Raw genomic sequence first — 22,249 nt, forward strand, 5'->3', positions numbered from 1 at the left:
TTTTCTCTGTATAGTATCTTGTCATCTGCTAGTAGTGAGAATTGTATTTCTTCCTTACCAATCTGGATGCCTTGATTTTGTTGTTGTTGTTGTTGTTGTTGTTGTCTGATTGCTGTGGCTAGGACTTCCAGTACTATGTTGAATAAAAGTAGTGAGAGTGGACATCTGCTTGTCTTATTCCTGACCTTAGGGAAAAAGCTTTCAGATTTTCACCATTGAGTATGATGTTGGCTGTGTGTTTTTCATATAAGGCCTCTATTATGTTGAGGTATGTTCCCTCTAGACCTACTTTGTTGAGGGTTTTTATCATGAATATGTCAGATGCTTTTTCTGCATCTATTGAAATGATCATATGGTTTTTTATCCTTTCTCATATTGATGTGATGTATCACATTGATTGTTTTGTCAATACTGAAACACCCTTGCATCCTGGGAATAAATCCCACTTGATTGTGGTGAATGACTTTTTTAAGGTATTGTTGAATTCAGTTTGCTAATATTTTGTTGAGGATTTTTACATTTATATTCATGAGAAATATTGGCCTGTACTCTTTCATTGTGGTGTCTTTATCTGGTTTTGGTATCAGGGTGATACTGGCCTCATAGAATAAATTTGGGTGTTTTCCTTCCTTTTGTATTTTTTGGAAGAGTTTGAGGAGAATAGGAATTAACTCTTCTTTAAATGTTTGGTGGAATTCTCCTGTGAGCCCATCTATTCCCGAACTTTTGTTTTTGGGGAGTTTTTTGACTACTAATTCAACTTTATTGCTGATAATTGGTCTGTTCCACTTTTCTATTTCTTCCTGCTTTAGTTTTGGTACGTTATATGTTTGTAGGAATTTATCCATTTCTTCTTTTTTTTTCTTTTATTATGTTATGTTAATCACCATACATTACATCATTAGTTTTTGATGTAGTGTTCCATGATTCATTGTTTGCATATAACACCCAGTGCTCCATTCAATGCATGCCCTCTTTAATACCCATCACCAGGCTAACCCATTCCCCCACCCCCTCCCCTCTAGAACCCTCAGTTTGTTTCTCAGATTGTTTCTTATCCATTTCTTCTAAGTTGGCTAATTTGTTGGCATATAGGTTTTAATAATATTCTTTTACAATTATTTTTATTTTCGTGTTATTGGTTGTTATTTCTCCTCTTTCGTTGGTGATTTTATTTGGGTCCTCTCTCTCTCTCTCTATCTATCTCTTTTTTGATGAGTTTTGCTAGAGGTTTATCAATTTTATTGATCTTTTCAAAGAACCATTTCCAGGTTTTGTTGATCTGTTCTATTGTTTTTTGTTGTTGTTTTGGTGTGTGTTTTAGTTTCTATTAGACAGTAAATATTCTTGAGCAGAACGAAAAATCTGGAGATAAATCAGTGCATCCTATTAACTCAGTCTGTTCCAGTGCTACTTTAGAGAACTTCAGCAATGGCTAGTACATAAAGTTTGAGACAAAATAATTAAGCAATGTTTGTTTTTAAAACATTCAGTTTAATTGTGTGTTAGTTCTCAAACAGTGCATCTTAACTAAAGAAATCCAAGTGGCCAAAATTCCCCTATGACGAATATTTCAGAAAGGTTTGACAGATTTTGGAGGGCCCTGGGTTATTATCATCCATAGCACATTTCATGCTAATGAATAGATATATTAGAAATGTTATTTAAAATTACTTAATCCTATTCTACTTCATTATTGATGACATTGCCACACAAAGCCACAAAAACTCTTATTTAGCTTAGAAAATGTGTATGGATACAAAAATTGAAAGCATCTTTTCCCTTTTATTTATGGTCCTTGACAGACCCTTTGTTCTTTCCTACCACAATTTTGCATGATGGCCAGCAGTGGATTTAAACAAGCATATTTTCTTTCCACAGTGATGGATTGAAACACAGTTCTTCACATTTTAACCATTTTTTACATGCAATACCAGCACCACTCATATTCAAAATAGAAGACTAGTGATAGAATTTGAAGAAACTGAACATATCTAGGACTATGTCTCTGCTGTTAGATGTACCAACTGGCAATACAACTTTAGAAAAAGTACCTAATTTTCAAAGGTTTCCCAGGCAGGAAGATATGCCTGTTGAGAGATGGATACCCTGGGGAGGGTTAACACTTTAAGGCATTATCAAGCATTAACATCCCAGCCAAAACTATTTTAAATAAGCCAGTGCTTTCCATGGTGGGAACATCCAGAGAAGATCAAAGCCCTATAGGAGAGCAAGACAGAATAAACAGCACTGATGGGGACACTACCTAGGGCAAAGAACCTGCTGAATGCTGGGTGTACAGAGGTGTTCTGAAGACTCTCTTTCTAGTTTGCAGTTATGTTGGGAACTGGCCAGATGATCAAGATTGTACTTAGCTTCTCAGAGGGGGGATGTATAAGTCACATCTTAACAATAAACTTTAAAAACAAACAAAAAAAAAACAATAAACTTTAAAAAACACAAAAACTAAAAAAACCAATAAACTTTAAAAACTGATATGTTCAGTTTCTTCAAATTCTATCTCTAGTCTTCTATTTTGAATATGAGTGGTGTTGGTAATTGCATGTAAAAAATGGTTAAAATGTGAAGAACTGTGTTTCAATCCATCACTGTGGAGAGAAAATGTGCTTGTTTAAATCCACTGCTGGCCAAAGTTTTCTATGCTTAGCCTTTATAGGTTTCTAAATCAGAGCTTCAGTTTCATCTCCACAGCAAAATAAGAAAAAAAAAAAAAGTTTGATGAAGAACTGAGATAGTCATGAAGTAACTAAAGATGCCAAGTCTACATGTTCAGAATGAATGGAAATGGGAGAATAAAATCAACTAAACTAAGTAAAACTGGCCAAAGAAACACTTTGTTTATAGGTATAAAATATTACTTAGTCTGAATTATCTGAATAATTACTTCTCTGTCTTTTTCCCTTAATTTGCCAATACAGAAAAGGCCTTAGGATGGGTACACTTAGAGTCTCAATGATCCAGTTTGGATATTTCCTTAATCAAATTTTCTGGATAATTACTCAAGTATCCAGCTCCTTTTGGCCTGCACATACTGCCTCTGCACTCCTCTGGGGCACAGTTATTATACTGGAGATCTTTTCTGTTGGTTCTCTTCTCATGGAGAGAAAGTAAAAGGCGAAGCTTTTCTATTAGTTTATGGAGACTTTTCCAGAGACTTCTTAGAGCAAACCTACCTCTTAGTTGAAGCCTGTCTGAACTCTCCAAATCAACATTAAACTTTCTATATTGGGACAGCCTAGCTGTGTTCCAGAATGGAGACCACCAAAGCCTCCCTGACAAATAGAACCATCATGCAGTTGTTTTGTTGAGAGAGGTATGAAAGCTGAGGGTAGGAACTGGACAGTTGTTCCTGCCTTCAATAAAGGGAACTTTTTGGAGGGGACAGAGGATAAGTTTTAAGAGAAAGTCAAGTTCTTGGAGTGATTGAATAACTCTGGCCACAGAGATATTACAGTAACTCTGACAGTAGAGATATTCATGAAATATTTGTTGTTGTCCCACTAGCCCTTATGCAATACATCCATTTCTCTAGAATGTGCCATGATCTTGCAACTCTGCTAGTATGGAAGCATTGAAGCCTGCTCTAGCATGAGCACCATATAGCAGAGGGGCTACCATTTTAAGAGGTGGTAATAACTGGGTTGCATTAGTTTTGATTTAGTTCTTTTCTCAGCCATTGTCACCTCCTCTGTCTGCCCCATTAAAAACCCATATTTTATTCATCTTTATAGCCACCATCATGCTTTGCATACTTATTTTCAAAACTGTAAATATCCAGTAGATTTTTGGCAAAATGAATCTCCTAATGGACAAAGACACCATACTCTGTACATAAACTTCACTTATATGGAGTTTATGGAGTTGTGTTTTCTAGTTTGGTCTAAAAACATTAAGTGCTCAATAAAAGTGACTTAAACATTGCCTTATTTATATGTCTTTGACTGGCTACAAGAGTCCTTAACTCCTGTCTCATTTGCCAGCGCCACTGTGAAAGCCATGCAGATCACTTACTACACAATTCCAGGTGACACAGTTCTCAAGGTCATGAGGTAGGCAGTGCTCCCTGGAGTTACCAATGGCTGTAAAATGTACTAGCCCTGTACTTCTGGAAGTAAGTGACACCAAGGCAGTTATTGGAAAGTAACAACCTCAACCTCCTGGTTTCTTAATAAAAGACATTCTTTGGATTCCTTTGAAGCTTCATTAATATATAAGATTCCCTGTTTCTTTTCAAGATGTTGCATCTATATGTAAGACCCTAGAACAGTGGTATCTGAAAAAAGGCATTTGTATAACAGCAGATACACATGACTATCAGGAGGGATGCAGAAAATAGAACCTATCTTTGTAATCATTTCGGCTGACAAAAAGAAGGAAAATAAGCTTTGCAAATATTTACTATATAAATTGCCACTGTTCCTTTAGTCTGTCCATATAGCAGATGGTCACATGTCATATAGAGTAGGTGATGTGTCCTGCGGGAAAAATGGAATTCTGCAACTCAGCAGGGATGATAGTGACCTCCTCAGTGCTTTACCTTTACTCCCTTTTATCATACTGTGATGGATTATGGTTCACATCTATCTGGTTATGTGGATTTAGAGATTTTACTTCTGATATTAATTAAACTAAGCTTCACCAAATGTATAAAAGGTTTAAAATAATTCCAAAACAGTAGCTGCGGACTGAAGATAGTATCAATGATGCATGTACTAAATGAAATATCCATGCCTAGTGAATAATCTTCTTCAGATATATACAAAGGAACAACAGGAAGAAGTTAATCAAATATAATTTTAAAAATGGGTCCAAACTTTAAAATTATCAATGACTATTGAAAATACGGATTTATTTCTAGTATCTTTAACAAAGAACCTTACTCTAAGTATATCTTTTCCCTTGAGAGACTGATCATAATTATATGAAAACAAATCATCTATGATAGGAAATCAAACCTCTATAATTTTTCAGCAATATTTTAAATAAACTCCTTTACAAAATACCTTTTGAAGTACTTGTAAACAATAAATATATAAATGAATAAATACATACAAATAAATATGCATATATTGGAACTACACGTTCACAAATATTTTAAAATATCCCATTTTGCTTTCACACCAAACTTAAATTCTCTCTCCCTTATGTGTGATAAGGCATATTTAACAAACATTACCTGAACTACTTTTAATCCAGGTTGCCCCCTCTATAATAATGTTCTTTTATGACTTTTTAATCTTGCACATTAAGGACTTTTCATTAAAGTGAGCTCAGGTTAGCATTTTTTACCTCTAAAATGTTAACATGAGCCACAGTGGGCTACCAACTCAATAATCTTCCAATTGTCCCAAGCTCCAAATGGCCCATTGAGGCTCTATTTGTTCCAGTCTATTGGTTAAGTATGTATTTACATGGTTTTTAAAAACATTTAGTTATTTACCTAAGAGGCCTGAACAGCTGGTCTACTAGGTAAAGGCATTAGGAGACAGTTGAATGTTAGACCCATTTGATTTAAATACATTTTTTATAATGAAAAAAATTTAAAAAGCAAAATCTATTACCTTTAGTTCTGTTTCCCTCTATTGTGTAAAAATAAGTTGTAGCACATGCTCTGCATAATAAAGTCTGTTCTAAGAAGTTCATATAGAAAATGATATTTGCTCATGCTGTGGGTCAGTGACCATATCCAAGGTATAAGATTTCAATGATATTTCATTCTTTCTTTCTTTTCTTTTAATATCAAAAGTAGTTAGACCATATTATGAAATCATTCAAAAGCTATAGACACTGCTTGAATTCAGTATGTTTAATTACTTTTTTATATATACTGATAAAACTAAGACAATCTAATAACAAATATGAATTTTATATATTTAATGTGTTCAGCCAAGATACTCACTATAGATCTCTATTCCTCCAGCCGTCATTTTTCAAACTCCTGAAAGAATTTAGATTTTTATGTTAACGCATACACACACCTCCACACAAACTTAACACTGCATATTCTAAAGACATGATGTTGAACTAATCCTGGAATATCGTCAAAAAAAAAAAAAAAAAAAAAAACCCAGGAGGAGCCAGTCCCCTGAACAAAGTATTCCTTCAGGACCTAAGTAAGCTATATTACATGTTAAAAATGCTTGAGCTATGCTGAAAAAATAAGAATAAATGGGTATATAACAGTCTGGGTTTAAAGAACTCTGATTTTATTCTCCTTCAGAAGCAGAGTAAATATTTTATGTATTTTATTTCATCTCCTTAAATGTAAACTTCTTGTAGACAGTGACAATTCTTTTAGCTCATCCTAAACATTTTATTGATCAAGGGCAAGGGCACCACATATTCTTGTACTAATATTTAAAAGTTATAAGTTAGACTAATGAAATATTTAATACATTGTTATAACTTACCTTGACAAATGTACCTTCATAATAACCTGGAAGGCTAAATAGGATTTAAAATTCTGACTCCTCAGAGCTCTGTCTAAATGTGAAGGTGTAGGGAAAGCGGGTTTCTCATCTCACCTGCCTTTTCTTCCCATCCTCAGTATCATGCTGAAAGAGAACCTCCGAGTCTGCATGCCTGCCCTCTTAGAAACCTTCCTCTTAAATGCCCCTTGGCTACCTTTCAGATCTAGAGGTTTGCGCACCAAAGATGCTATCCAGCCTCTGGCAACAGCCCTGGGGAAAAAAACCCATGCAGTCCCTGGAAGTGGACTTAGGGCCATTTAGAAAGGGAATTCCAGGGTCTCCAGAATCCAGAGCAGGTCTAGATGAGAGAGCAGACTCCATGTGGGCATGTCACATTAGGCCCATGGAGTTCCTGTCTTTGCCCAGGACTTTACTACTTAAGGCCTTTACTATTTATTCATATCCCTCAGGGTACTTAGTATAGAGTCTTACAAAATACTACTTAGTAAATATTGACTGATTGATGGTTATTTGGTTAATGTTAAGTGAATTTTATAGTTTATTTATTCACCATAACCACCACTCTGGAAAATGAAACCCATGAGATAAATATTGTATTGATTAACCTCTCTGCAATCATCTAATAAAACAAATAATTCATTTTATCTCATTGCTACATGTTAGCTTAAAATCATAATTTCCTTTTAGAATAGACTTAAAATTTTTATGCAGTTAGTATAGAAAGTAACTCAAAATCTCCTGAATTTCAAGTTTATATCTAGCTAGACTCTTAGTATATTGGTCATACTGCCTGGCCACTTAATTGTCCAGAAGAATTTATAGGGGCCCCATCACTCGGTGTCTGATGGTTTATCTGAAGTCGCTGTTACCACATTGATTGTAATGCCAGTGCTTTTACATCTCTTTATAAAGATGACTCCTAAGAAGATAAAAGTATCCTTTAGACCATGAATTTAAAAAGTTACTGAATTTCATCATATGTTTTTTTAAAAAAAAAGAAAATTTCAAACTTGATCATCTCTGTTTGGTCTAGCAGCTGCCTTGGACATTTTGCAAAAACATTTTTTAAAATATGATTTGCAATTTTAGACACTGGATCTTTCCTATAAGAATCACAAACAGTTTTTGAGTTCGATTCTCTATGCTCCAGCTTTTACTCAATCTTGGTCAAAGCCCAGGATGAGAGAGGGAGATGTGTGAAAAACAATCACTCAGACTCCTCTTCTGAAAAGTTAAAATGAATAAATCCAACAGCAAAAGTGTGTCAATTTGAATTTAATGTCTTTAAATCAGTAGTTGCGTTTTAATGTTTCATATGATTAGCACATTATAGACATGTCATGGATAAATAAATTAAAACTTATTAATATCCATTTCTAGGAAGCCCAAATAATTAGCAACCTCATGCATGGTGAATTCTAATTCTGTTTACATTTGTATTTCTAAGTCTGTACTAAGGCATGGGAGAAATCAATAAACCACTAGTACAGACTGTAGATTACCTAAAAGATGCCATATAGACAACTAAACTATCACCAGAAGTGATTTAAACAGAATGGGGACTTATAAGTTAGACAGAAATAAAACATAAATAGATGAAATGAGAAACACAACAATATGTAATTGTTGCTGTAGATAACTAGGTAGTATTAGTTTTTCACTACAGTAAGTTGTTATCAAGTTGCACTGTGACTATGTCGACATATCTAACAAAGATTTTACTTAAACAGCATTTAAGTAAAAACTTAAATTTTGATTAAATGTTAGAGTATCAATATTCTACTTGAGTCTCATACCTATGTGAAATTAAAAACTTGTATAAATTTTTTTTAAGACTTTATTTATTTGAGAGAGAGAGAGCACAAGCAGTGGGGAGGGTTGGAGGGAGAGGGAAAAGGAGAAGCAGACTCCCTGCTGAGCAGGGACTGGGCTTGATCTCAGGACCCTGAGATCATGACCTGAGCCAAAGGCAGATGCTGAACTGACTGAGTCACCCAGCTGCCCCAAAACTTACATAAATTTTAAATAGCTGAATTTTCTAATGGATTTAATAGTTACAACCTCTTCCTTCACATAGTGGTTTTTTTTTTTTCAGTTTTTGAAGAAGTATGTGTAAGTGTGATACGTTTGTCATCATTTTTCTTTACTAAAGAATATGAGCAATATTCATTTCACACATAACATTGTTTAAGTCTCTAATGATACGCGAGGTAAAATTTCCTAAGGTTGAAAAAAGCAGTCATTTTCAGACCTTTTAAAACATGTGTAAGTGCTGTTGCTTTTAGGTATTTTATTGGCACATGTCATTTCTCCCCTGTTGATGTGGCTTTGCATGCATCTCACTTCCCCACTATCCTCTGCAACGCAACAGTAGCTAAAGGGTTTCCTACAATCCCTGACTTCTGAAAGACACATTCCTTTCTTTCTTTTCCCTATCAGCTCAAGAAGCTCGAACATTTGACCATGTTCACACATTTCCCCTAGGGATGCCACAAGAAACAGGAGGATAAGATGGTTTTTGTCTTTGTTGCTGCAAGTGTGACAAATCCCTTTCTGGCAAAGAAAATGAGTGGAAAGATAAGTGAAATGTCAGGATAACTTGCTGCTTAACTCAGGTCATCTGTTGAGAGAGAAAAAGAGAGAGGGAGAGAGAGATGGAGGGAAAATATATACATTCATAAGCTTTGAGCCTGAGGTTTATATAAATCCAAATATAGTCATTCCATTGCTTAGTTAAAGCTGTTAGTGATAATATGCATTTTCTGCATATGAATGAAACAATTCAGCCTTTATTTGGCTTCTATAGGGAATGTATTTTGTAGTTTTACAGGTCATCGAGTGTTTACTTGGTGGAGCTAAAAGTGGACCTCACTTGATCTTGAATCAAGACTGACTCTTCATCTGCCTTTGACTTATCTACATATAAGTTGGTGATCCTTCATCTAGATGACATGATTCGTTTTCAGAAGAGAGCAGAGCATGCAACATTGTATTCCAGCTCAATTCTATTATCATAAACCTCTCTTTTGGAATGAAAAAAAACCTTAACTTAAAGAACTATCTGCTGAGGTGCTTCCAAAAGTGTCCTCTTCTCAACACTGGTTCCAGAAAACACTAATTTACTTCAAGCTCTAAATAATTTTTTTATTCATTCTCTGGATACAATTTTCCTTTTATGTATATGAATTTCTAGTATAAAAATTAAGCAAATTAAGCACACAGTTCCATCTTCTCTACATAAATAGGCAAAGAATGAAGTTCCACATGTGGTCCTGGGCATAGGTAAATTAGGTGGAGACAGTGAGATGGTATTTCTGGCTTAATCAAAGATCTTATTGCCAAAATTTCTCTACCCATGGATATCCAAAATGTGTATTATTAAACTTTGGGTTGTGACACTATCTGGAAAAGATAAATCCTATTAAAGTGTTATCTCGTTACTTAGCAATTAACTTGTTACTGCCTTCAACATACGTGAGCCAATTAACATGGATACATTAAAATTATGGATATTTATTTAGGATGACCAATAAAAGGAAGGGAGTTGAGTCTGCCTACCCCACGGGACCCAGAACACAGCAGACAGAGTGCAGGGGAAATCTTGAGGTGAATAGAAATGGTAAGAGGTAGGGAGATAAAAGGGATAGCATCTGAGGGGAACCATCTTGCTTTTTCCAGGGGAGTGAAGGTGACTCAGCTTTTCAGGGGTTCTGGGCTTGGAAGTGACCTCAGTGTAGGTCATAACTGTGGGAGTCAGGTACTGCTCTGAGGGACCTGCCTTTTCTGAGGGTAGGCACTATAGAGGCTACCTATATAGTGCCTATATAGTGCTACAACAAAGGAGGTGCCAAGGGACCAGAGGCAATAGCAGCATCAGGCAAAGCTTACGAAGATGAGGCACTCTAATGTGGATGTAGAAGTTAAAGAATTTTAGAAAAAAAAATATTGAACATTCTTCTACACTCAGTACTCTGTTGGAGAACAAATGGACCCTAGAATGGGCAGAGCCTACACTTCAGCAATTGTATCAGGGTAGATCTCTCCATACAAAAAATTTTAAAAGTGGTCTAGTATATATTAACATATGTGGAGATTTGGATACAATTCCTCTCTGGTTAAAGCTCACATTCTAATAGATGAGACAAACAAATAGCAAGCACACATGGATAACCTTCCCCCCACACACAATAGTTAAAAAGGACTATAGATTGAAAAAAAAGAGAGAGAATAATAGAAAAATTATTTTAGATGGGGCTATCCAGAAAAGTTTCATTGAGGAGTTGACAAGTTAAAAACCAAAGAAGGGTAAATACAGGGAGAGAGCTTCTCAGTCCCTGGGTTGGAGTGAGCTTGACAGAGGGAGGAATGGAAAAAGGGAGACATTTAAAGAGCAGCAGGGGAGAGCCTGAGTACATCAGACAATCTTGAAGGGAGGTACAGGGCCACAGCACTAGGTAAAAGGTTTGGAGTCACACTACAGAGTCACTGCAGCTATTAAAGGGGTGTGGCAAGATCAAATTTACATTTAAAAATAATCACTTTTATGAGAATCCAGGGCAGAGCAAGGAAGCAGAGGGGGGCCAGTTAGAGCCATTGTTGTCATCCAAGGGGGATGACCCATCCTGGAATGTGATGGATGTGGGCAGAGGACAGGCTGACAGGTTAGATGTAAATAAACCAATGGTGAGGGACACAGAATGAGGGGACAGGCAAAAGAGGTTTGGGGAAAATTATGAGTTGAGTTTATACATGTTTAGATAGAGATATAAGCTAGGCAGTTGCATATGGAATTTGGGAGGAAAGACAGTAATAAAGATAGTCTTTTCTTTGTGTGTTTGTTTAAGTACCTTTGAAATTTCTTCTATATGCCTGTGGCCTTGAAGAAGGAGCTTTTGCTATCACTGTTATTCATTCACACATTCATCCATTCATTCATTTATTCCACAAAGAAGAAATATTATTCAAAGCATTGAGCCAGGTGCTGTGAGGGTATGAAAATGAGTAATGTATGCTTAGAGGTTAGGCTACACCCACAGAGAGAGTGTGCCCAGTTCTAGGACCTGCATGAGCTTCAGAGTCACATGGTCCTGGCTTCAACATTACTTTGTCCATTAACTGGGCTTGGGCCATGTGCTTAACTGCATGTCTCTCATCTCTCTCTCTTTTTTAATTTTATTATATTATGTTATATTAATAACCATACATTACATCATTAGTTTTTGATGTAGTGTTCCATGATTCATTGTTTGCATATAATACCCAGTGCTCCATTCAATACATGCCCTCTTTAATACCCATCACCAGGCCAACCCATCTCCCCACCCTCTCCGCTCTAGAACCCTTAATCTGTTTCTCAGAGTCCATAATCTCTCATGGTTCATCTCTCCCTCTGATTCTCCCCTTCATTTCTCCCTTCCATCTTTTTTTTTTTTTTTTAACATATAATGTATTACTTGTTTCAGAGGTACAGGTCTTTGATTCAACAGTCTTACACAGTTCACAGCGCTCACCGTAGCACATACCCTCCCCAATGTCTATCACCCAGCCACCCCATCCCTCCCACCCCCCACCACTCCAGAACCCTCAGTTTGTTTCCTGAGATTAAGAATTCCGCATATCAGTGAGATCATATGATACATGTCTTTCTCTGATTGACTTATTTCGCTCAGCGTAATACCCTCCAGTTCCATTCACGTCATTGCAAATGGCAAGATTTCATTCCTTTTGATGGCTGCATAATAGTCCATTGTGTGTGCATGTATGTGTGTATATATATATACACCACATTTTCTGTATCCATTCAGGTGTTGATGGACATCTTGGCTCTTTCCATAGTTTGGCTATTGTGGACATTGCTGCTATAAACATCAGGGTGCACGTACCCCTTCAGATCACTACATTTGAATCTTTGGGGTAAATGCCTAGTAGTACAATTGCTGGGTCATAGGGCAGCTCTATTTTCAACTTTTTGAGGAACCTCCATACTGTTTTCCAGAGTGGCTGCACCAGCTTGCATTCCCACCAACAGTGTAGGAGGGTTCCCCTTTCTCCGCATCCCCACCAACATCTGTCATTTCCTGACTTGTTAATTTTAGCCATTCTGACTGATATGCGGTGGTATCTCATTGAGGTTTTGATTTGGATTTCCCTGATGCCGAGCGATGTTGAGCACTTTTTCATGTATCTGTTGGCCATTTTGATGTCTTCTTTGGAAAAATGTCTGTTCCTGTCTTCTGCCCATTTCTTGATTGGATCATTTGTTCTTTGGATGTTGACTTTAAGAAGTTCTTTATAGATTTTGGATACTAGCCCTTTATCTGCTATGTCGTTTGCAAATATCTTCTCCCATTCTGTCGGTTGTCTTTTGGTTTTGTTGACTGTTTCTTTTGCTATGCAAAAGCTTTTTATCTTGATGAAGTCCCAATAGTTCATTTTTGCCCTTGCTTCCCTTGCCTTTGGTGGTGTTTCTAGGAAGAAGTTGCTGTGGCTGAGGTTGAAGAGGTTGCTGCCTGTGTTCTCCTTTGGATTTTGATGGACTCCTATCTCACATTTAGGTCTTTCAACCATTTTGAGTCTATTTTTGTATGTGGTGTAAGAAAATGGTTCAGTTTCATTCTTCTGCATGTGGCTGTCCAATTTTCCCAACACCATTTGTTGAAGAGACTGTCTTTTTTCCATTGGATGTTCTTTCCTACTTTGTCAAAGATTAGTTGACCATAGGGTTGAGGGTCCATTTCTGGGCTCTCTGTTCTGTTCCATTGATCTATGTGTCTGTTTTTGTGCCAGTACCATGCTGTCTTGATGATGACAGCTTTGTATTAGAGCTGGAAGTCCAGAATTGTGATGCCACCAGCTTTTTTTTCTTTTTCCCAACATTCCTCTGGCTATTCGGGGTCTTTTCTGGTTCCATACAAATTTTAGGATGATTTGTTCCATTTCTTTGAAAAAAGTGGATGGTATTTTGATGGGGATTGCATTGAATGTATAGATTGCTCTAGGTAGCATTGATATCTTCACAATATTTGTTCTTCCAATCCATGAGCATGGAACGTTTTTTCCATTTCTTTGTGTCTACCTCAATTTCTTTCATGAGGATTTTATAGTTTTCTGAATACAGGTTCTTTGCTTCTTTGGTTAGATTTATTCCTAGGTATCTTATGGTTTGGGGTACAGTTGTAAATGGGTTCGACTCCTTAATTTCTCTTTCTTCTGTCGTGTTGGTGTATAGGAATGCCACTGATTTCTTTGCATTGATTTTATATCCTGCCACTTTACTGAATTCCTGTATGAGTTCTGGCAGTTTTGGGGTGGAGTCTTTTGAGTTTTCCACATAAAGTATCATATCATCTGCCAAGAATGAGAGTTTGACTTCTTCTTTGCCAATTCAGATGCCTTTGATTTCTTTTTGTTGTCTGATTGCTGTGGCTAGGACTTCTAATACTATGTTGAATAGCAGTGGTGATAGTGGACATCTATGCCGTGTTCCTGACCTTAGGGGGAAAGTTCTCAGTTTTTCCCCGTTGAGAATGATACTCATTGTGGGTTTTTCATAGATGGCTTTTATGATATTGAGGTATGTACCCTCTATCCCTGTACTCTGATGAGTTTTGATCAAGAAAGGATGCTGTACTTTGTCAAATGCTTTTTCTGCATCTATTGAGAGGATCATATGGTTCTTGTTCTTTCTTTTATTAATGTATTGTATCACATTGATTGATTTGCAGATGTTGAACCAACCTTGTAGCCCAGGGATAAATCCCACTTGGTCGTGGTGGATAATCCTTTTAATGTACTGTCGGATCCTATTGGCTAGTACTTTGGTGAGAATTTTTGCATCCATGTTCATCAAGGATATTGGTCTGTAATTCTCCTTTTTGATGGGGTCTTTGTCTGGTTTTGGGATCAAGGTAATGGTGGCCTTATAAAACGAGTTTGGAAGTTTTCCTTCCATTTATGTTTTTTGGAACAGTTTCAGAAGAATAGGTATTAATTCTTCTATAAATGTTTGATAGAATTCCCCTGGGAAGCCATCTGGCCCTGGGCTTTTGTTTGTTGGGAGATTTTTGATGACTGCTTCAATTTCCTTAGTGGTTTTAGGTCTGTTCAGGTTTTCTATTTTTTCTTGGTTCAGTTCTGGTAGTTGATACATCTCTAGGAATGCATCCATTTCTTCCAGATTATCTAATTTGCTGGCATAGTTGCTCATAATATGTTCTGATAATTGTTTGTAATTCTTTGGTGTTGGTTGTGACCTCTCGTCTTTCATTCATGATTTTATTTATTTGGGTCATTTCTCTTTCCTTTTTCATAAGTCTGGCCAGGGGTTTCTCAATCTTATTAATTCTTTCAAAGAAACAGCTCCTAGTTTCGTTGATCTGTTCTACTGTTTTTTTGGTTTCTATTTCATTGATTTCTGCTCTGATCTTTATTATTTCTCTTCTCCTGCTGGGTTTAGGCTTTATTTGCTGTTCTTTCTCCAGCTTCTTTAGGTGTAGGGTTAAGTTGTGTATTTGAGACCTTTCTTGTTTCTTGAGAAAGGCTTGTATTGCTATATACTTTCCTTTTAGGACTGCCTTTGCTGCATCCCAAAGATTTTGAACAGTTGTGTTTTCATTTTCATTGGTTTCCATGAATGTTTTTAATTCTTCTTTAATTTCCTATTTGACCCATTCGTTCTTTAGTAGGATGCTCTTTAGCCTCCATGTATTTGAGTTCTTTCTGACTTTCCTCTTGTGATTGAGTTCTAGTTTCAAAGCATTGTGGTCTGAACATATGCAGGGAATGATCCCAGTCTTTTGGTACCGGTTGAGAGCTGATTTGTGACCTAGGATGTGATCTATTCTGGAGAATGTTCCATGGGCACTAGAGAAGAATGTGTATTCTGTTGCTTTGGGATGGAATGTTTTGAATATATCTGTGAAGTCCATTTGGTCCATTGTGTCATTTAAAGTCTTTATTTCCTTGTTGATCTTTTGCTTGGAAGATCTGTCCATTTCTTTGAGGGTGGTGTTAAAGTCCCTCACTATTATTGTATTGTTGTCAATGTGTTTCTTTGCTTTTGTTATTAATTGGCCTATATAATTGGCTGCTCCCATGTTAGGGGCATAGATGTTTACAATTGTTAGATCTTCTTGTTGGATTGAACCTGTTAGTAGGATATAGGGTCCTTCCTCGTCTCTTATTATAGTCTGTGGTTTAAAATCTAGTTTGTCTGATATAAGGATTGCCATCACAGCTTTCTTTTGGTGTCCTTTAGCATGGTAAATCATTTTTCATCCCCTCACTTTCAAACTTGAGGTGTCTTTGGGTCTAAAATGAGTCTCTTGCAGACAGCATATCGATGGGTCTTTTTTTTTTTATCCATTCTGATAGCCTGTTTCTTTTGATGGGGGCATTTAGCCTATTTACATTCATGGTTACTATTGAAAAATATGAATTTAGTGCCATTGTATTGCCTGTAAGGTGACTGTTACTGTATATTGTCTGTGTTCCTTTCTGGTCTATGTTACTTTTAGGCTCTCTCTTTGCTTAGGGGACCCCTTTCAGTAGTTCTTTAGGGCTGGTTTCATGTTTGCAAATTCCTTTAGTTTTTGTTTGTCCTGGAAGCTTTTTATCTCTCCTTCTATTTTCAATGACAGCCTAGCTGGATATAGTATTCTTGGCTGCATATTTTTCTCATTTAGTGCTCTGAATATATCATGCCAGTCCTTTCTGGTCTTCCAGGTCTCTGTGGATAGGTCTGTTGCCAGTCTAATGTTTCTACCATTGTAGGTTACAGATCTCTTGTGCCAGGATGCTTTTAGGATTTTTTCTTTGTCTCTGAGACTCATAAGTTTTACTATTAGATGTTGGGGTGTTGACCTATTTTTATTGATTTTGAGGGGGGTTCTCTGTTTCTCCTGGATTTTGATGTTTCCTTCCCCAAATTAAGGAAGTTCTCTGCTATAATTTGCTCCAGTATACCTTCTGCCCCTCTCTCTTTCTTTTTCGTCTGTGATTCCAGTTATTCTAATATTGTTTCGTCTATGGTATCACTTATCTCTCGAATTCTGCCCTCGTGATCCAGTAGTTGTTTATCTCCTTTTGGTCAGCTTCTTTATTTTCCATCATTTGGTCTTCTATGTCACTAATTGTCTCTTCTGCTGCATTTATCCTATCAGAGCCTCCATTTTAGATTGCACCTCATTAATAGCCTTTTTGATTTTGACTTGGTTAGATTTTATTTCTTTTAGTTCTCCAGAGAGGGTTTCTCTAATATCTTCCATGCTTTTTTCAAGCCCGGCTAGTATCTTTAAAATCGTCATTCTGAACTCTAGTTCCAACATCTTACTAATGTCCATATTGATTAGGTCCCTGACATTTGGTACAGCTTCTTGTTCTTTTTTTTGAGGTGATTTTTTTTCTGTCTTGTCATTTTGTCCAGAAGACAATAGATGAATGAGAGAATAAAGGCTAACAGGGTAACAACGACCCCAGAAAAATATACACTAAAGAAATCAGAGGAGACCTGAAACCAGGGGAAAAGAAAGGGAAAGAAAGAAAAAAGAAAAAGAAAAAGATTTTTTTTTAAAGATTTTATTTATTTGACAGAGAGAGCACAAGCAGAGAGAGAGAGAGAGGGAGAAGCAGGCTCCCTGCTGAGCAAGGAGCCCGATGTGGGACTCGATCCCAGGACCCTGGGATCATGACCCAGGCCGAAGGCAGCCGCTTAACCAACTGAGCCACGCAGGCGTCCCAAGAAAAAGATTTTAAAAAAAGAATATGATCAAATATCAGGCTGGTGCATAAATCAATGCCACACACTAAATTTCGGGCGTATTTTGGTCTGTTAGAAAAAAGTGCCTCCTAAAATTTTAAGAAAGAAAAAGTTATATATGTACAAAAATAAGGGTAAATACGATGAAGGGTTGGAATATGACTGTAAAGATGAAAATTATAGAAGATTTTACAAAAGGAATTTATAAGATGTTTGAAAAAAGAAAGAGGAGGAATTAAAAAAAAATTGAAGAGAATGTGATCAGGCAGGAGACTAGAACAAAGCCATACACTAGAGGTTTAGGGTATATTTTGGTCTGTTAGAAGAAACTGTATCCCAAATTTTAAAGAGAGAATAACTTATATATATATATATATATATATATATACCAAAAATAAGGTTAGCTACTATGAAGGGATAGAACATAACTCTAAAAATGAAAAATAAAAAAGATTTTTAAAAAAGGGATTGATAAGATGTTGGTTGAAAAAGGGAAAAAGAAAAAAAAGAAAAGTAAAAAAATTAACTTTGAAAGGCTAAAGAATCAGGGGGAAAAAAAGCCATGAATTCTATGTGCGGTATTCCCCTAGCACTGGAATTCTGCCTTTGTCATTGATTGGTAAACTTGGTCTTGGCTGGCTGTTCTTACTAATCTTCTGGGGGAGGGGCCTGTTGCCGTGGTTCCCAAATGTCGTTGCCGTGGTTCTCAAATGTCTTTGCCGGAGGTGGAATTGCCCCGCCCTTTCCTGGTCTGGGCTAAGTAATCTGCTCGGATTTACTCTGGTAGCTTTTGTTCTCTGCAGCTTTCTGTACAATTTTGGAGGTCCAGATTGAAAATGGCGGCCTCCTAATCTCCGCTGCAGAGGAGCTGAGAACTGAGGCCCCACTCTTCAGTGAGCCCCAGAGAAAAGCAGTCACTCACATCTCCCCGGTCTCCGGCCGCATTCCGTGCTCACCCGGCCTGTGACCAAGCGTTTCTATCTCTGGCACACGACCCTGTGTGGAGTCCCCAAATCCAGCAGATCCCTACAGTGTGCTCCCACATCGCTCCTCCGGTGGGAGGAAGCGGAGTCTCCCCGGATCTGCCGCTTGTTGGGTCCCTGCTGGAGGAGCAGTGACCCGACTGTGCCGTGGATCACGGTTTATGACAACCCCAAGCTGAGAGCCCGCTCCTCGGCTCCATCTCTGCAGCTGGCTTACCCGCTCTGATACCTGGGAGCTCTGCCACACTCAGGCACCCCCAGTGTTTCTGTGACCCCGAGGATCCTGAGACCACACTGTCCCAGCGAGGGTTGCACCCCCTGCTTAGCCACTGGAGTGATGTCCTTCAGTGGAGCTGACTTCTTAAATTTCCAATTTTGTGCTCCGCTGCTCTATCATTTGCCAGTAGCGGCTGACGGAGGCCCCCTCCTGTGCTGTCTATCCTCCCGTATATCTCCTCCGATTCACTTCTCCGCACGTCCTCCCTTCCAGAAAGTGGTCGCTTTTCTGTTCAGAGAGTTGCTGCTATTCTTTTCTTTCTATCTCCTGTTGAGTTCGTAGGTCTTCAGAATGGTTTGATCCTTATCTAGCTGAATTCCTGGGACCAGATGAAATTTAGGTCTCCTACTCCTCTGCCATCTTGCTTCTCCACCTTATCTCTTAAAATAAGGACCCAGACACTTAGTTCATGGCCTTTGGGAAATAATGTAAACTTGAGAGAATAGTAACCAACATATAGTCAGTTTTTAATAAATCACAGTTAGTGTTGTTTGTAGTATCATTTGCTTATGTTAAATTTAGGGTGTGACAAATAAATATAGATACTAGCAAACAGGAAGTTACCCCGAAGAAAAAAGACCAGGATGCCAAAGAATATTCGAGCATAGCATGTCAAAGAAACCAAAATAGACTAGATGTTCAGCTTTGAAGAAAGGTTTCAGGGATATTTCATGACTGCATTAAAATGGAATTCTGATACAAAAAAAAGATTAGGTGCTCTCGTTTTGAAAGCAAAATTAACCTGGATGGTTTTCCTTATTGGTTAGTAAATTCCCTAGTAGGACGGTATTCAAGCTGATCCTAAATGATCTTTAATTGAAGGGAAAGTAGAGGGCCAAATGCTCATATAAGGGTAGGTGGAAAAGGATGACCTCCTGGTTCTTTTACTTTAATCCTAGTGCCACTTCTATCAAGGAATTTATAATCTATTAGAGTATTTAAGACATAGGAGAAACGAACTGTCTTGCAAACCAGCAAGGAGTATGATGTTTCAGAAAATTTTCTTCCAAATGCAACAAAACTCTTTTTTCAAGGAATTCTTTCAAAAACTCAGTGTGCTGAATGTGAGCCCTTTTGGTAAAGTCGGGCCCATGCCAGATATTTAGTCCTGTTTAAATTGTGATTAACTTTCAATGTTTTATTATTGTCTCCTTGACTAGATTTGTATATCCAGGAAAACTTAGATGGATATGTCAACCAAGTTCTTTGAATTTAATATTTGGATATGTCACCTAACAAACAATATTTGCCCCTCCAATTCCTGAGGCAGATTCTTAAAAGTGCACCATCATAAATAAATTTATAGCCATGATAATGGTTTATGAAGTTAATAGAAAATAACATTGACATTGAGATAATTCAGGATATACACCCCCTTGTTTTGTATTTAGTTACAGACTGACTATAGAAATGAATCAAGTTGTGGTGTGTTTTTAACATGGATACAAGCTATGAACTAAACTTCCAGTCAGTTTTGTGGGAGGTTTTCCCAATTCCATGCTGCAACAACTTACAAGAGGACCAACTTATAATGAAGTCCCAGTGCTGCCTTCTCTTGTCCTCTAGGAATTCATATCCTGGGCAGAGGCCATTATCTTCTTGAACTATCACCCAACATTCAGAATGGAAGGTTCAGGGCACATGAATAATGCCACATGAGGAGGGGAGTATCTGTGTTCCCAAGCTTACCAATTCCCATATGGCTGCCTATCTACCTGTTGTGGCAGGACTGCAGCAAGAAGCCAATTATTTCAGAAAAGTTTTGTTTTGCAGTAAGGCAGGGTGGCTGACTGCTGCACATTAAGTCCTGGCTCTGGATATAATGGACACCCAGTTAATTTTGCCTGCAAATGTCAGCCCACAGCAAAACAGCTCTAATCTATAAGTCTACCACTATTAAGTGGAAAGAGATTAAGGCTCCTGTTGGACCTGATTTGAGAGTAATTATGATTTAACCTACTAGAAGTCTTCCTACTAAGACCATTTGACCTGCTTCCATGGTACAGAAGGAAGCTTCTTATATTATGAGAACTCAAGCAATGGATAGACCTCACTGGCAGAGATCCATGTGGGATATTGATGGTCCAAGAGAATGGGTCTCTGCTCAAATAACATCTTATAGAAAGAATGCTCATAGGGAAGGGGATGGAGGCTCAGAATCCTGGAGAAGAAGAAACATAGCTAGTTTGAAAATATTACTAATATTATAAATGTTCTAACTTGTTTTTAGCCACTGAATTTATCAGGCTCCAGTTAAGAAAGCCAAAAGCACACCAATGATTTCAACAGTAGAGTGTAGTGTCACAAGTTAAAGAAATGTTGGCAAGAACTGCAAAGATAAGAAGGGATCCCAGAGGTGACACAGAAGTAGATACTGCAGGAAGTAGCTTCCACTCCTGGGCCCCAGGAAAAGAGTTTGGAGTCATTAGACAATTGGAGGAAGGCACAGAGCTGTTACCAGGCTTCTGAGGAGGGAACGCTGCCCAGCTGCTGCCTCAGAAGCTGGAAGGAGGGCCCCGGTAAGGCTGGGACATAGTCCTCTGAAGAGGCACCATGGGGCTGGTCCTGGGAGTGGAGATAAAATTTCTCAAATTGGATTCATCTGCCTTTGGACCCAAACAGAACTGCCGGACTAAGAAGCATCTATGAACAAAAATACACGTAAGAGCCTCTTCCTCCTCCAGCCTAGGTCTCACTCGGAAGAAGAAGATGCGTTTAGAGCTGAGAGGCAATAGCCTAATAACCAGCATAGTCACAGTGTTAAATTTACCCTGAAACTTCATTTGGATATCTTCTGACATGGGCACTTCACTCTATCCATAAGGAAAACAAGGCAGAGAAATGTAAAGTGACTGGGATTCCAAACTTGAGTCCCAATCTCCTCACACCAGCCTACAGCTCTTTACTCTCAGGCGAACATCTTTTCAGAAGTCCTTTGTTCAATGGGAATTAATGTGATAAGGCTCAAGAAGAAACTGTCTACCTTGCATTTTGCAAGCAGATCTCAAGTCCTCAAAGCTTTTGCCTCTTTTACAGGTCCTCGGTGCCCATTAATCTAGTGCCTTCCATCCTGCTGACAGTCAGTAAAAACTTGCTTTCTCTTTTGAGAATTAAAAACAATAAATGATTCTGAAATAGTCATCAATGTGCTTTCATACATGTCACCATTTGGATTGTTGAGGCAGGAGGGCTGAGAGCTAGCTTCCTGTCCATTCAGTTTGATAAGTAGGGAACTTGGGTCTCTAACATTCTGGCCACTTACATGAATCACTTAAAAAGTACATGAGAAGGAGATGGAGAGTAAATAGCCTATCAGAGGATCAATCCATACATTTGGTTTTCATGCCATTGTACTAAAATTATTCTTTTGTTTCTGACATTCTATTTAAAAAGTCTATTAAATCATAATGCTCAAAGTAGAAAAAATATCCCTCTGTGCTCTTGTGTAAAGTACAGAAAAGTACAAAAGGTGTTTAAGATGTCTGACTGGAGTTTCTTTTTCCATTTCTGCCAGAAAATTATATTCAAAAAAAGTTTAGAGATAATGAAAAGAACTTACCAGGAAAAAAAAGGGACATGTTGGGAAAAAAAAGCATGTGAATCCAATAACAAGGACAGTAGTGTTGTTCTAAAATCTGTTTGTCCTTTCCTTCAGCTTATACTGTTTATGTATTCACTAATTTTACAATGGAGACCTTTTAAACGTATCAATGGGTCAATAAATCCATGATGTTAATGGGGCCATATTTAACTCCATCTTGATGGGAGGGTTTCTGTGGAT

The 22,249-nt window shown here is 37.6% G+C and overlaps 1 long non-coding RNA gene across 2 annotated transcripts in view; it reads left to right on the top strand.

The window, feature by feature from the left end:
- LOC113913272 overlaps nt 1–22,249 on the top strand; it is a 156,703-nt gene that overhangs the window by 47,918 nt on the left and 86,536 nt on the right. The gene's annotated exons all lie outside the window — the stretch shown is intronic.

Source organism: Zalophus californianus, chromosome 14, assembly GCF_009762305.2.
Source record: "Zalophus californianus isolate mZalCal1 chromosome 14, mZalCal1.pri.v2, whole genome shotgun sequence".
Classification (NCBI taxonomy): Eukaryota; Metazoa; Chordata; class Mammalia; order Carnivora; family Otariidae; genus Zalophus; species Zalophus californianus.